The sequence below is a fragment of the Sturnira hondurensis genome, unplaced genomic scaffold (assembly GCF_014824575.4).
Source record: "Sturnira hondurensis isolate 20B ecotype Veracruz unplaced genomic scaffold, ASM1482457v3 Scaffold0011652, whole genome shotgun sequence".
NCBI classification, from domain to species: Eukaryota; Metazoa; Chordata; class Mammalia; order Chiroptera; family Phyllostomidae; genus Sturnira; species Sturnira hondurensis.
The window spans coordinates 9002-26058 of record NW_028084283.1 but is presented as its reverse complement, the minus strand read 5'-3'; positions in this window follow the sequence as shown (position 1 = coordinate 26058).

The window sequence follows — 17057 nt, the reverse complement described above, 5'->3', positions numbered from 1 at the left end:
GGGTGGGTGAGGGAGGTGTGGGGGGAAAGGCAGGGAAATGTACTTGAACAACAATAAAATTTAAAAGTATTAAAAAACAGTTATAGAAGGCAAAAATTATACCGAAAATGTAGAAACAAATTTGTTAGGACCCGCTCTGCCTGGTTTCAGGAGTTGTAACTACCCCCCATGGCTAAGGCTAAGTGAGTGACCACTTGAATGCAAGCCACTAAGGAGACAAAGCTTGTCCCCTTCCCCCAATGCTTGGCTGGTTAGTCAGAGACAGGTATGACCCCTCAGAGGAGGGGCAACCTAACCCAGACATGATCACTTGGGAGGCGATCATGGAAGGACTCAGGGGCTGCAGCAAAGAGGGGGTGATGAACCCTCACCCCCTGGCTATTCTGTCATAACCCAAGTCCCCATTTCCGCCTGGGAGAAGTGCTTCCTGGCTCTAATCCACTTAAGCCTAAAAACTTATGATGGGGAAGGCAGTACAGCCCTTTGCCAGCTAGAGCAAGATCCAGGGTGATCAGGCCTAAGAAAGAATATGTAAAATCCTGTGAAACCTGCTTTGTTTAGAATGCTCTCTTTTAAATGATAAGGGTCCAAGCAAGAAGTTTGTTCCTCAAAGTTTTATGGCTCTTTGGCTATCTGACCCTGGCTGAGAATAGCCCTCATAGTTCTTTGAATGCTATCTATTGTTTGATCCTTACCTGTATTCTTGTACAAACAAGAATAAACCCAATAAAAGCCCCTTCAGGAAGGGGTTCTTGGCTTTTCTCCTCCGAGAGATTGGCCACCTCTCCTCCCCAAGCAGATGATGTCTTGGTAGTTTTACTTTCATCCATGGCAGATGGGGGGACTTTGCGGGCAAAGTTGCCCCCACACAAATTGTGACCAACAATTTGGAGAGAAGGGTAAAAAGAGAACAAAACACTTCCCCATACATAAATTTCAACACACACACACACACACACACACACACTCTTCTCAGGAATCCTTAGCAATTTAGAAATACTGTGGAGCTTGATGCTACTCCAACAATACAAGAAACGTGAGACTAAAGGCATTTTGTCTAAACTTTAAAGAAAAGGGTGAATCCAGAAAGTTGAAGCAAGTGTAGACATTTGTGTTTTGCATATACTATCTCATATAGCAATAATATAACATTTTTAGTAAAATATTACCCTAAAGTTCATAGTTTTAAAATTTGTGCTAACAAGAAGAGTTTTACAGAATAGAAAATACCAATAGCTAAGAAACATGCACTCAATCTCAATATTAATGATATGAATGCAAATTAAGATACCATATTATACTCCTCAGATTCATAAAAATTAAGTGTAAAGTACCATACATTGGAGAGGATGTAGAAGAAGGGAAATAATCATAATATTCATCTGGGAGTATAAATTATTCTTTGGGGTATAAATTTGGGAATATTTAGTATATTTAAAGATATGCATAGTCTGTTAATCTGCAAGTCTACTTTTCAGTGTATAATATACAGCACTGTCACAAATACGAACAATTCTCATTGCAGCATTGTTTGTAATAATGACAGACAGGAAACAACTTGAATGTCTATCAATAGGGTAAATAAACAGCAGCACAGTCTTATAATGGAAGAGTCTAAAACAAAAAATGGATGGGCTGGTTTTGATACGGATATCAAAAACATAATGTGTTGTCCTGGCCAGGTAGCTCAGTTGGTTAGAGCATTGTCCCAATACGCCAAGTTTGTGGGTTCAATCACCAGTTAAGGCATATACAAGAATCAACCAATGAATGCATATATAAGTAGAATAGGGAATTGATCTCTCTCTCTGTCTCTTGAATTAATCAATTAAAAATACCGTGTTTAAAAAGCTACTTTCAGAAGGATATCTATTTGTGTGTATATATAAGATACCATTTATGTAAAACACAAAATTACAAAGCAATGTTAAATGTTTTCATGCATATGTATACATCAAACATGTATAAACAAAAGATGACATCAGCAGATGGTAGGTTAGGAAGCTACAGGCTTTACAACCTTTACAGACATTACAACATTATGCAATGGAACTAAAGAAAGACCGCAGGAAATATTATTAGCAATTAGATGCCATCAAATTGGACAGTCTAGAGGAAATAGATAAATTTCCACACACATACAACTTATCGACACTGAATCAAGAAGAAATACAAAGTCTGAACATACAAATAACAAATAAGGAGAGTGAATCAGTAATAAAAAAACCACCCAACAAATAAAAGCTCAGCACGATATGCCTTCACATGTAAATTCCACCACATGTTCAAAGATGAATACCAATCTTTCTTAAATATTCCACAAAATAGAAGAAGAGGGAATATTTCAAAACTCATTTTATGAGGGCAGCATCACCGTGATATCAAAGGCAAAGGTATTACAAGAACTGAAATCTACAGACCAATAACCCTGAAAAACAGGGATGCAAAAATCTTCAACAGAATACTAGCAAACTGAATTGAACAACACATTAAAAGGATCATACACCATGACCAAATTAAATTTATCCCTGGGAGTCAAGGATGATTCACATGCATAAATAAATCCATGTGAAAACCACAGTAACAGAATGAAGGATAAAAATAGCATGATCATTGCACTAGATGCAGGGAAAACATTTGATAGAGTTCAACATCCTTTCATGATAACAACTTTCAATAAATTAAGTATAGAGCAAACTTATGTCAGCACAATAAAGGCCATATATGAAAATCCCACAGCTAACATCATAGTCAATGACGAAAAACTGAAAGCTCTTCCTTTATTATCTGGAACAAGGCAAAGATGCCCATGGTTGCCATTTTTATAGAGCATAGTACTTGTAGTCCCAGTCAGAGAAATCGTACAAACAAAAAATAAAAGGCATCCAAACCTGAAAGGAAGAAGTAAAATTACCTTGTTTGCAGATGACATGATCTTGTATATATGAAACCCTAGACTCCCACGAGAAGCAGAATTAATAAACAAATTCAGCAAAGTCACAGAATATAAAATGAACATATGCAAATCAGTAATGTTTCTACACATTATCGATAAAGTACCCTAAAAGAAAATAAAGTATACAATTCCATTCAAACTAGCAAGAAAAAGAATAAAATACCTAGGAATAAGCATGACCAAGGACATAAAAGGCTTGCACACTGAAAACTACAAAGCATTGATGACAAAATTAAGGATGAGAAAAATAAATATAAGCGTATCTTCTATTCATAATTTGAAAAAATTAATAATGTCAAGTGTCCTTACTATCCAAAGTGAATTACAGATTCAATGCAATCCCATTCAAAATCCCAATGACACTTTCAATAAAAATGTTTAATAAAAATTTTTTAAACCCCAAATTTAATATCAAATCTAAAGGAACTCAAAATAACCAAAATGATATGAAAAAGAAAAAATGTTAGAGAACTCAAACTTCCTGATTTCAAAATATATTACTTAGAAATAGTAATCATAGCAGTGTGATACAAATAAATAGAAAAATGGACTGCTACAATGAGTTCAGAAATAAATCCTAACTTATACACTCAAATGATTATTTTTAAAATATTTTATTTAATCTTATTCTGAGGACATGCTTACTGATATTAGAGAGAAGGAAAGGGAGGAAGAGAAATACCAATGTAAGAGACAAACATTCATCCATTGCCTCTCACATGCACCCCACCGTGGACTGGCCCCACAACTCAGGCATATGCCCTGGCCAGGAACTAAATCCAGACATTTTGTTTTATGGCACAAGAATCCTACAAACTGAAACACACCAGTCAGGGCTCAAATTGTCTTCATCAAGAATGTCAAGACCAACTTCCGCCAAGATGGAGGCATAGGTGGAAACACTGTGCCTTCTCCCACAACCAAGTTTCAATACAACAAAAGTTTTGGAGAACTAAGACACACCCAGAGACCAGAAAACGGAATTATACGGAAGTCTGACAGCTACGAACCATTCAACGAGGATGGTAAAAGAGGTGGAGCCAGCAACGGAGCTGGGTTGGGCAGGACAGACCTAGGAGCGCAGGCAGCCCGGAACTAGTTGGGGTGCAGGGCAGACTGACCGTGGTCGCACATTCGCGCACAGTGAGACGGACCACGCAGGCTCCAGGGTACGAACCCAGTGGTGGAGGGCTGACAGCGGTGGCACACTCGCGTGCAGTGGAGCGAGGCGCGTGGGCCTGCTGACGGTGGTGGCTGCGGTGCTGGTGGGGGTCGGCAGGCAGCGGAGGGAAGCCATTGTCCCTCTTTGACCCCGCCCCCACATACAACGTCACAACCCAGCGACTTAGTTGCCCTGCTCTGGTGAACACCTAGGGCTCCGATCCTGCTACGGAACAGGCACGAACAGCCCAAAAGATGGCGCAAGAAGAACTCAAAGTCCCAGAGCCAATAACTCTAAGCAACCAACAGACTGCCAGCCTCTCAGAAGCCTAATTTAAGACACTATTTATCAGGATGCTCACAGAATTGGTAGAGTACAGTCACAAATTAGAGGAACATATGAAGGCTAAACTAATTGAAATGAAGGGAGATGTCCAGGAAACCAATAGCGATGGAAAGGAAACTGGGACTCAAATCAATGGAATGGACCAGAAGGAAGAACAAAACATCCCACCAGAAAGGAATGAAGAAATGAGAATTCAAAAAAATGAGGAGAGGCTTAGGAACCTCCAGGACATCTTTAAACGTTCCAACATCCGGATTATAGGGGTACCAGAAGGGGGAAAGAAACAGCCACGAGTGGAAAACGTATTTGAACAAATAATAAAGGAGAACTTCCCCAGTCTGGCAAAGGAAATAGACTTCCAGGAAATCCAGGAAGCTCAGAGAGTGCCAAAGAAGTTGGACCCAAGAAGGAACACACCAAGGCACATCATAATTACATTAGCCAAGACCAAAATGAAGGAGAGAATCCTAGAAGCAGCAAGGGATAAGGGGACAGTCACCTACAAAGGAGTACCCATCAGACTGTCAGCGGATTTCTCAAAAGAGACCTTACAGGCAAGAAGGGGCTGGAAAGAAGTATTCCAAGTCATGAAATCCAAAGACCTACAGCCAAGATTGCTTTATCCAGCAAAACTTTCATTTAGAATGGAAGGACAGATAAAGTGCTTCTCAGATAAGGTCAAGTTCAAGGAGTTCATCATCACCAAGCCCTTATTATATGAAATGCTAAAGGGACTTATCTAAGAAAAAGAAGATGAAAAATATGAACAGTGAAAGGACAGCAAACACACAGTTATTAACAACCACACCTAAAACAAAAGCAAACCAAGAGGACAGCTAGATCAGGAGTGGAACCATAGAAATGAAGAACACATGGAGGGTTAGAAACAGGGGGGTGGGAGGAGGAGAAGGGGGGAGAAGGCACAGAAAATAGCATAGATGGTAGGTAGAAAATAGATAGGGGGGAGGGCAAGAATAGTGGGGGAAATATAGAATCCAAAGAACTTGAGACACGTGGTTATAAACTAAGGGGGACAGAATGGTGGGGGAGGGAGGGTGCGGGTAGAGGGGAATGAAGGGGGAGAATAGAACAACTGTAATGGTATAATCAATAAAATATATTAAAGAATAAGTATAGAAAGAATAGAATTCAAAAATCTCTACTTGGTAGTTAATAATAAGTGATTTGGGAAACAATCCTTAATAGATGCTACAAATCTGGTGGGCTAAAAGTATGAAAATTTATAGACTGACGTCATCTTACAGTATCTCTCCACAAATACATGTTAATTGCAGTGGGAAAACTAGTAAACTTCCTATGGAGAAACCGGGAAGGGAGACATCACCCTAACCAATGACCAAAGTTAACATCACAGTAATAGGACAAATGGACAGAGTAAACATCCTGGTAGAACACAGTGAGGGAACATGAACCCACTTAGGTAGTATTCCCATTATAAAACACATAACCTGCATCATGACAGAACGTCCTGAAACCCTTATCGAGCACCATTCTATTCAATAACTGGCCTGTGATTTGCACAATGCTGAGATCATGAGTGACAAGGGAAAGTGGGAGAACTGATCCTGATTAAAGAAGTGTAGAGAGAGGGGTAGCCAGCAAATGCAGCTTGTGATATGTAATTTTCTTTCGCAATGGAAAACACTAACGGGACAATTGGGAAAATTTCAGTGGGGACTTTGAGTAGCTGATAATATGGTATCGATGGTAACTTCTTCAATTTGATCATTGTTTTCAAGAAATGCCCTATGGAGTATTTAGGGGCAAAAGGGCATCATGTCTGCACCTTAATCCTTCAGAAAAATATTAGATAGATAGATAGATAGATAGACATATTGAAAGTGGCATGATTAAGCAAATGTAGTGAAATGTTAATATTTGGAGAATCTGGATAAATGGTGTACAGATATTTTTTTAACTATTGAGACTTTTCTGTGCCCGACTAGTGTAGCACAGTGGGTTGAGTGTGGGCTGTGAACGAAAGGGTCACCAGTTCGATTCCCAGTCAGGGCACATGCCTGGGTTGTGGGCCAGGTCCCCAGTAGGAGGCGCATAAGAGGCAACCACACACTGATGCTTCTCTCCCTCTCTTTCTCCTTCCCTTCCCTGTCTCTAAAAATAAATAAATAACATCTTAAAAATAAATAAATAAATTTAAAAAAAAAGAATGTCAAGACCACTGAATAGGGAAAGAATAGTTTATATAACAAATGATGCTGGGAAAAACCAATACCCAAATGTAAGCATGAAGTTAGACCCTTATTTTACACCATATACAATAGTTAACTCAAAATGGATTAAATATCTAAACATAAGACCTAAAACTCTAGGTGCTGAAAGAACACATAGGGTTGAAAAACTTCATGACACTTCACTTGGCAATGATTTCTTTGTTATGGCACCAAAATACAGGCAATAAAAGAAAAAATAGATAAACAGGACTAAGGCAAATTTAAAAGTGTTTGTGCATCAAAGAGCGCAAGCAATAGAATGAAAATGCAACCTGTGGAATGGGAGAAATATTTGCACATCATATGTTTGATAAGGGTATAGTACCCAAAATATGGGAAAAAAACACCCTACAACTCAAGAAAAATCATCTAACCTGATTAAAATAATGGGCAAAGTACTTGAATGGGTATTTCTCTAAAGATGATGTACAAATGACCAATAATCATATGAAAAGATCTTTAATGTCTTAATCACAAGAGAAATGAAAATCAAAACCACAATGAGATATCACCTTATGAAATATCACCCATTATGATGGCTATGATAAAGAAATGAGAATTATGAGTGTTGGTGGGGTTGTGGATAAATTGGAACCCTTGTGCGTTACTGGTAGGATTGCAGGATGGTGCAGTCACATGGAACAGAGTACAAGGTCCCTCGAAACATTAAAAATACAACTAATATATGGTCAAGCAATCCCACTTTGGGGTATATATCCAAAAGAACTGAAAGAAGGATCTCAAAGAAATACTTGCACATCATAGTTTTTAGTAATACTATTTAGACAGCTAAGAAGTAGAAGCAACACAAATGGTTGTGGATGGAGAAATAAATAAACAAAATCTAATATATACATATAGGGTAATATGATTCAGTCTTAAAAAGAAAGCAAATTTTGTCAGATAAATTACATGGGTGAACCTTGAGGCATTATGCTTGATTAAATCAGCCAGTCACAAAAAGACAACTACTGTATGACTCCACTTATATGAGGTATCTAAAGTAGTCAATCCCTAAAAGCAGAAAGTATAATGGTGGTTACCAGAGGCTGGAGGGAAGGGGGAAAGGATAATTATTTAATGGATATAGAGTTTGCCACATGAAAAATGCTAAAGATGTATTTTGTGACAATGTGAATGCACTTAATACTACTGAAGGGTACATTTTAAAATAGTTATGATAATAAATTTTGTTATGTGTTTTCATTCCTGTAAAAATATCACATATAAACACATGCATGGGATGGATACATACCAACTCCAGGGCAGTAATTATTTCTGGGGAGGAAAAGACATGAATGGGATTACAGTAGGATACAATTTTATTCGTTATCAGTAAACTTATTCAAATGTCAAAAAACTTTGACATTTTTAAAATGTGATGGAGAGTACATGTTGGTGTTTGATGTATTATTTTTACATTTTTGTATTCAAAATATTTTATAATTTCCCTAGATGTTTTATTTAAATTCCAAAATTTATTAAATGTATTTTCTGAGTCTTCACAAATAATAAATGGAGAAAGGGCATTTCAATGTAGATCTACCTAATTCTAAATTTCTTAAAAGATACCCTTATTCTAAACTAATGATTGTATAGATTTTTACTTAAATGGCTGAGAACACCTACAATGGTGGCATGATTTTTCTTACCTTCTCATATAATGTGATCAGCATTTAACAGGGTGCCTCTGACTTAGACAGTTGATAATTGGCTAAATAAATTATGTTTGTTGAATGTGCTAAGTGTTTTGAAACTAATTTCTTCTTAGTTCTTATTCATATACAACATATCATTGTTATCCTTGCTTTATACCTACTATTTACCTATTAAGAAATCCTAATTGAGGCCTATGGAAGATGGTGGTGAGGTAAGTGGGAGCTGAGCCTGCTTGCTTGTGCACCCAACTGGGACACCTAGCCAATCTTCCAAAGAACAGAGTGAACAGCTGATGGAATCCCAGCTGATAATGAAGTTTGGAAGACAAAGGTTGCAGAGGACACTTAAAAACAGACAGTAAAGAGATTTCGTAGGCTAATGGGAGGATCCCCAGGCCCTCTCCTCCATGGGAGGAGAGTCACGTCAGTGATTGCAGCTTAGCAGCTCCCTCCCCTCTCAGAGCTGGGAAGTCACAGACCCACACCAGAAGAGACATGGATGCTTGAAGTCACTGTGTGTGTGTGTGTGTGTGGGGGGGGTGATAAATACAGGGTAAAAGACACACAGCCAGGGGCATACCCTGGCTGGGGCTGCAGTCCCAGCTGGGACAGTACCAGAGGAATTGGGGAGTTGGGTGACACCTTGAGATGGGAGAAGAGATGGGCCAGTCAATAACCCAGATAGTCTCTGGACTGGTCAGAGAGTTGGTCTATGTGGAAAGCTGGGTGTTTGTTAGGAACAGGCAAGCTATACCCAAGAGGAATTTGTTCAAAAGAGGACCTAAGCCTCTGTGCACATAAGAGTTCCTTAACTCTCACATGCAGTGGCCAGGCCAGTGAAGAAGGCAGAGGAGGGGTGCAATTTGCTTCCATTCAGGGCACCTCACAGATTGATTAAAGAGGAGCAGCAGGGGCTCAAAGAGGTAGCAGGGCCCAGAGAGACTCAATTCAATAGGGGAACTGAGCTGCCTTGAAGGGACCTTGCCCAGGTCAACAAATAAGGAGGAGGAAGGGTGTGATTCCCTCCCACTCACTGCTCCTCAAGGACTAAAAAAAGGTTTGCATAATGAGATGGATTACAGGTGTCAGTCTGGCACATATGGGGAGAGTGGACAGTGTGGACCACATAGTGTTCTTAGGGTTTGAGCTGGAGGCTGGAGTCTGGGCACCTGTGATTTTTGTAGCCCAGACCAAGCCCTCATACTTGTGGAACTACAGGAAAGTAAAAAAATGGAACCCAGTCACTGTCTGCCTAAAGCATCTGGGAATACAAGCAGAACCCACTTGGTGGGTTTAAAGTCTGCAGGATGCTCTTCTTTTTTTCAAGAGTAAGACACAAGACCTGGAGCTGTGGGAAAACCAGAGACAAATCCAGAAAGAAGTCAGAAGGTGAGCACCAACAGCTGAGACAAATTTAACTGGGCCATCCTTCAGAACTCGCATTTCATTTCATTTATTTATTCATTTTCTTTCTATTTAATTAGTTTTTTGTTGTTTCATTTTGTTTGTTTTCTTTATTCTACCTTACATATTGCACTCTAATTTTTCTTCTTTCACTTCAAGAGTATTCCAAGAACACACTACTCTTGGTCTTTACTTTTTATTCAGAATATATATTTCTTATCATATTGTTATTTCAAATCCCACACAGCACCTTTCCCTGGTCTTAATCTATTTTTCCATTTTCCTAAGCTTTATTACTGTTGTGGTTAACTAAATTCTCTCACACATGACATCAAGTTGCTATCTCTTACTCTCACCGTATCTCACCATCTAACCTTGAATAATTGCTCTGCTTTCTAAAGTCAGCTCACATTCTTTTTCCCTTCTAATAAGAGTCTTATCTCCTTTTTACCTTTTATAAAAAGTGTCTAGTTTGGTGAAATATCATGGGTATTCCTGTACTTCTCCAAAGGATCTCCTATCTCTTCACTACTTGTTAGCAGTTTAAACCCCACAGAATGCTCTCCTGCTGTCTTACTCCATTTCACCTTCAGCCTACCCATGATCAGTTGATTAAGGAATTTTATCTCCATGTTTTCTCTCCATTTTTTTCTTTCTCTCTTTTTTCCTCTTTCTCAATCTGGGCTTTACTCTTTAGTCTGATTAGTTTGCTTCCCCTATCCTCTCAAAATCATTTTTCTTCACTGCAGACATCTCATATTCACTTTTCACTTTTCTTCAATAGTTTTATTCCCGTTCCACCTTTATTAAATTTCATTCAACTGTAGTTGCTATTAATCTTGCTGTGGCTCTTTTGTGATTTGGCTCTCATTTGTCCAGTACATTTTCAATTTTACTTCAAATGTCATAGTATATTATTCCTTCTTCTTAGCCCATTGATCCCATTACCATTTTGTGTTTTACTTCTGTTGAAAATTTTGCTTTCTCCTTTTCCTGGCCTCAATTCTAACTAGACTCTTATCAATTCTCCTTCCTCTTACCACACAATAACATTCCCCCCCCCCCACCTTCTAGTCATCTCAGATTCCCTTTTTCATATCACATATTATCTACAATTTTCCTTCATATTTATTAATCTTAGTTCTATTGTGGTTGAGACTACTGAGGTGGTAGTGTAGTTTTTTGCTGGTGTAGATTTGGGGTTCTGGTAATACTGCTTTGTTAACCAAAACTGTACCACAGCAAACAATACAAGGTAGGAGTTGAAAATACCAGTAAACCCTCAGGAAGTGAGACCCTAGCAAAAAAGGAGCCACCGACAGATAAAGTACAAATATAACAAGAGAGCACGTACAAACAGAAGAAACAGCAATCCTAGAGCATCCAGACAAGGAGATCAAAGAGATCACCCCACTGAGTCCCACAGAGCTTCTACCACAGAAGTTCGCCCTATGAAGACAGCTGGCAAATAAGAGCATTGGGAATCATAGAAACAAAACAAACAAAAAAGACACCAAAAGTGAGAAGACAAAGAAAGAACCCACAATTGAAAAGAATGGAAGATTCTCCAATGAAAAAGTAAATGAAATTGAGGCAAGGAAACTATCACATGTACAATTCAAAAGAGTGGTTATAAGGATGCTCAAGGAACTCACAGACAACTACAAAGAACTGAGTGGGAACTACAACAATATGAAAAAGGAAATAGAAAGCATAAACAAAAACCAGGAAGAAATGAAGATTACAATTTCTGAAACAAAAATACACTAGAAGGAATTACAAGCAGGATGGATAAAGCAGAGGACAAAATTAGGGAGATGGGCCCTGGCTGGTATAGCTCAGTGGATTGAGCACAGGCCTGTGAACCAAAGGATCGCAGTTCAATTCCCAGTCAGGGCACATGCCTGGGTTGCAGGCCAGTTCCCAGTGGGGGACACACGAGAGGCAATCACACACTGATATTTCTCTCCCTCTCTCCTTCCCTTCCCCTCTAAAGATAAATGAATAAAATTAGGGAGCTGAAATACAGAGTAGAAAGAAATGCCCATGTACAGCAACTCCATGAAAATAGACTAAAAAATATGAAGATAGCTTAAGGAGACTGCAAGACAACATGAAATGCAACAAAAACATTAGAATCATAGGAATACCAGAAGAAAAGAACCAAGGAACAGAAACCATGTTTGGTTTGGAAAAATAATGACAGAAAACTTCCCTAACCTGGAGAGAGGGAAAGCCATGCAAGTTCAGGAAACAGAGAGGCTCCCAACCAAGATGATGCATATTCCTAATCCAAGACACATTATAATTAAAATGCCAGGTCTTGCCCTGGCTGGTGTAGCTCAGCGATTGAGCGTGGGGCCTGAAAACCAGAGTATTGCAGTTCAATTCCCAGTCAGGGCACATGCCTGGGTTGCAGGCCAGTTCCCAGCAGGGGACGCAGGAGAGGCAACCATACATTGATATTTCTATCCCTTTCTCCTTCCCTTCCCCTCTAAAGATAAATAAATAAAATCTTTAAAAAAATAAAATAATATAAAATGCCAGGTCTTAAAGGCAAAGAGAGAATCTTAAAGGCAGCAAGGGAGAAAGAGACAGTAACATATAAGGGAGCTCCAATAAGGCTTACAGCTGATTTCTCAACAGAAACACTACAAACTGGAAAGGAATGACAAGAAATATTCCAAGTAATTAAAAGTAAAGGCCTACAACCAATACTACTCTCCGCAGTGAGGCTCTCGATTAAAATAGGAGGTGAAAAAGTTTGCCATAAAAAAGCAGGCTGAAAGAATACACCTCCATCAGACCAATACTGCAAGATATGCCAAAGGTATTGCTAAGAGCAAAAGAAAGAGGAATATGGGTACGAAATGGGAAAATGAAAAAGAACCTATCAAAAATAACCTTAAACGTTAATGAATTAAGTGAATCCATCAAAAGACATAGGGTAGGTGAATGAATAAAAAAACATGACTCGCACATATGTTACCTACAAGAGACCCACCTCAGAAAAAGAAGCCTACAACTGAAAGGTTGGAAAAAAATAATGCAAGCAAATGGACAGAAAAATTGCTGGGGTAACAGTACTTATATCAGACAAAGTAAGCTTCAAACCAAAGGTCAGAAACAACACTTCATAATACTCAAGGGAATAATTTATCAAGAAGACATAAAGATTATAAACAACTATGCACCCGACATGGGAGCACCTAAATACATATGGAAAATCTTGGACTTCAAGAAAGGTAGGCACAGCAACACAATTACAGTAGAGAATTTTAACATCCATGTCAACAATGGATAGATCTAACAAAAAAAAGAACAAGGATATTGTGGCATTGAAGAATGCCCTAGATCAAATGGAATTAACTGATATATACAGAACATTTACATGAAAGCAGCAACATTTATGTTCTCTTCAAAGACACATGGAAGATTTACAAAGATAGCACACAAAGAAATCCTCAATAAATTCAAGAACACTGACATCATTTCCAGACCACAGTAGCCTGAAATAGACACCAACCTCAAGGAAAAAATCAAAACATTCAAATACATGGAGACTGAATAACAGGTTATTAAAAATGAATGGGTAAACATTCGGATCAGGAACAAATCAAAAAGTTTCTGGAAACAGAACTTCTGGCCAAGATGGAGACATAGGTGGAAACACTGTACCTCCTCGCACAACCAAATTTAAGGACAACAAAGACTTAGAAACAAAAACACAACCAAAACAGACAGAAAATTGAACTGTACCCTAGTCCGACAACAATGAAGCATTCATCTAGACCAATAAACCAGGTTAAAAAACAGACAGTGAGACAGATCACACAACGTAGGGCCCCAGCGCTGGAAAATAAAGCCTAAAAGCACTGACTGGAAAAACTTTCAGGGTTTGAGGGGCCAGTAGATGCTCCCAGCCTCACAGGAGGGTTTCGTTGGAGAGATCGACAGGGTCCTAGAAAGTACACAAGCCCCCCACCCAGGAACCAGCATCAGAAGGGCCCAATTTGCTTGTGGGAAGCAACAGAGGGGACCAAAATTTGAGAGAGAGCAGAACAAATGCCATTTCTCCTTCTCTGACCCCACCCCCAGTCACAACCCAGTGACTGGATTGACCTGCCCTGGTGAACAGCTAAGCTTTTGCCCCTCATACATAACAGGCACAAACAGACCAAAACATTATGGCTCAAGCAGAAGAACAGCTCAAAACCCCAGAGCCAACATTTCTAAGCTACAAAGAGATAGCCAATCTATCAGGTGCACAGGTCAAAACACTGGTGACCAGGATGCTCACAGAACTGGTTTATTTTAGTCGCAAATTAGATGAAGAAATGAAGGCTACACTAAGTGAAATGAAGCAAAATGCACAGGGAACCAATAGTGATGGAAACGAAACTGGGACTAAAAATCAATGAAGGAAGAAAAAAATGACCAAACAGAAAACAATGAAGAAACAAGAATTCAAAAAATGAGGAGAGGCTTAAGAACCTCCAGGACATCTTTAAACATTCCAACATCTGAATTATAGGGGTACCAGAAGGGGAAGAGGAACAGCAACAAGTGGAAAACTTATTTGAACAAATAGTAAAGGAGAACTTCCTGAGTCTGGCAAAGGAAATAGACTTTTGGGAAGTCCGGGAAGCTCAGAGAGTCCCAAAGAAGTTGGATCCAAGAAGAAACATACCAAAGCACATCATAATTACATTAGCCACGATTAAAATGAAGGAGAGCATTCTAGAAGCAGCAAGAGATCAGGGGATAGTCACCTACAAAGGAGTTCCCATCAGACTGTCAGCTGATTTCTCAAAAGAGACCTTACAGGCAAGAAGGGGCTGGAAAGAAGTATTCCAAGTCATGAAACCCAAAGACCTACATCCAGAATTGCTCTATGCAGCAAAGCTTTCATTTAGAATGGAAGGGCAGATAAAGTGCTTCTCAGATAAAGTCAAATTCAAGGAGTTCATCATCACCAAGCTCTTATTATATGAAATGTTAAAGGGACTTATCTAAGGAAAAGAAGATGAAAAATATGAATAGTGAAAGGACAGCAAACTCACAGTAATTAACAACCACACCTAAAACAAAAGCAAACTAAGCAAACAGCAACATCAGGAGCAGAACAATAGAAATGGAGACCACATGGAGGGTTAGCAACAGGGGAGTGGGAGGAGGAAAAGGGAGGAGAAGGCACAGAGAATAAGTAGCATAGATGGTGGGGAGAAAATAGACAGGGGGAGGGCAAGAGTAGTGTAGGAAATTTAGAAGCTAAAGAACTTGTGACACATGGACATGAACTAAAGGTGGGGAGTGGGGTGAAGGGGTGTGCAGGGGAACAAAGGGGGGGAATGAGACAATTGTAATGACATAATCAATAAAATATATTTTTTAAAAGTTTCTGGAAACAAATGAAATTGAACACACAACAACCCAAAACCTGTGGGACAAAGCAAAGGTAGTCCTCAGAAGGAAGTTCATAACACTACAATCCTACCTAAGAAAATAGAAACATTTCAGAAAACAACCTAACCCTACATCTGCAAAAACTGGAGTAACAACAACAAACAAAGCCCAGAGTGAGAAGGAAGGAAATAACCAAGATCAGAGAAGAATGAAATGACATAGAGATGAAAAGAACAATTTAAAAGATCAATAAATTCTGAAGCTGGCTCTCTGAAAAGATATACAGAATCCATAAACCTTTAAGCGGACTCATCAAGAAAAAAAGAGGACCCAAATAAATAAAATCAGAAATGAAAGAGGAGAGATTACAACTGGTACCGCAGAAATAGAAGGGATTGTAAGAAATTACTATGAAGAACTGTATGCCAAGAAATTGAAAACCTCGGTAAAATAGACAAATTTCCAGAAAAATACAAATCTTTTAATGCCGAATCAAGTAGAAGCAGTAAGCCTGAACAGACTGCTAATGGGTGGTGAAGTCAAAGCAGTAATCAAAAAACTCCCAGCATGCAAAAGCCCTGAATGACATGGTTTCACAGAAGAATTTTTTAAAACACTTAAGGAAGAGCTACCCCCCATACTTCTCAGACTATTTCAAAAACTCCAAGATAAGGGAAGCCTCCCAAACTCTTTTTATGAGGCCAGCAACAACCTAATCTCAAAATCAGATAAAGACACAATGAAAAAAGAAAAGTTCAGGCCAATCTATCTGATGAACGTAGGTGCTAAAATCCTCAATAAAATATTGGCAAACCACATCTAGCAATACATTAAAAATATCATATACCATGATCAAGTGGGATGCATCTCAGGGATGCAAGGATGATACAATATTCACAAATCAATAAACATGATACATGACATAAGCAAAAGAAAAGACAAAAATCACATATTATATCAATAGAAGTGAAAGGGCATTTGATAAGGTACAGCACCCATTTATGATAAAATCACTCAGCAAGGTGGGAGTAGTGGGATCATATCTCAACATAATAAATGTCATATATGTGAAACCTATAGCCAACATCATACTCAATGGGCAAAAAACTAGCTTTCCCACTAAGATCAGGACCAAAATAAGGATGTTTGCTTTCACCACTTCAATTCAACATACCATTGGAAGCTCTAGCCACAGTGATCAGACAAGAAAAATAATTAAAATGCATCCAAATTGGCAAGGAGGAAGAAAAATGTCACTGTTAGCAGATGACATGATAGAATACACAGAAAACCCCATAAAGTCCACCCAAAAAATACTTGACCTAATAAATGAATTTGGCAAACAGCAGTATACAAAGTCAATGTTCAGAAACTGAAGGCATTTTTGTACCAACAATGAAATATCAGAAGCTTAAATCAGGAAAAAATTCCATTTGCTATAGTGACAGAAAAATAAAGTACCTAGGAATAAACCTAACCACAGAAGTAAAAGACCTGTACTTAGAAATTTATGCCACACTGAAGACAGAAATTATTAAAGAAACAAATAAAAAGAAACATATACTGTGTTAATGAATTGGAAGAATTAACATCAAAATATCCATTCTACCTAAAGCAATTTATACATTCAGTGCAATTCCTATTAAAATACCTTCACAGATACAGAATATTACAAAAATTCATATGGAATCATAAATGACTCCAAATATCTGCATTAATTTTGAGAAAGAAAAATGAAGTAGGAGGGATCATGATGCCTAATATTAAACTATTATTACACAGCCACAGTAATCAAAACAGCCTGGTAATGGCATAAGAACAGACACATAGATCAGTGAAATAGAACAGACAGCCCAGAAATAAACCCATTGTGT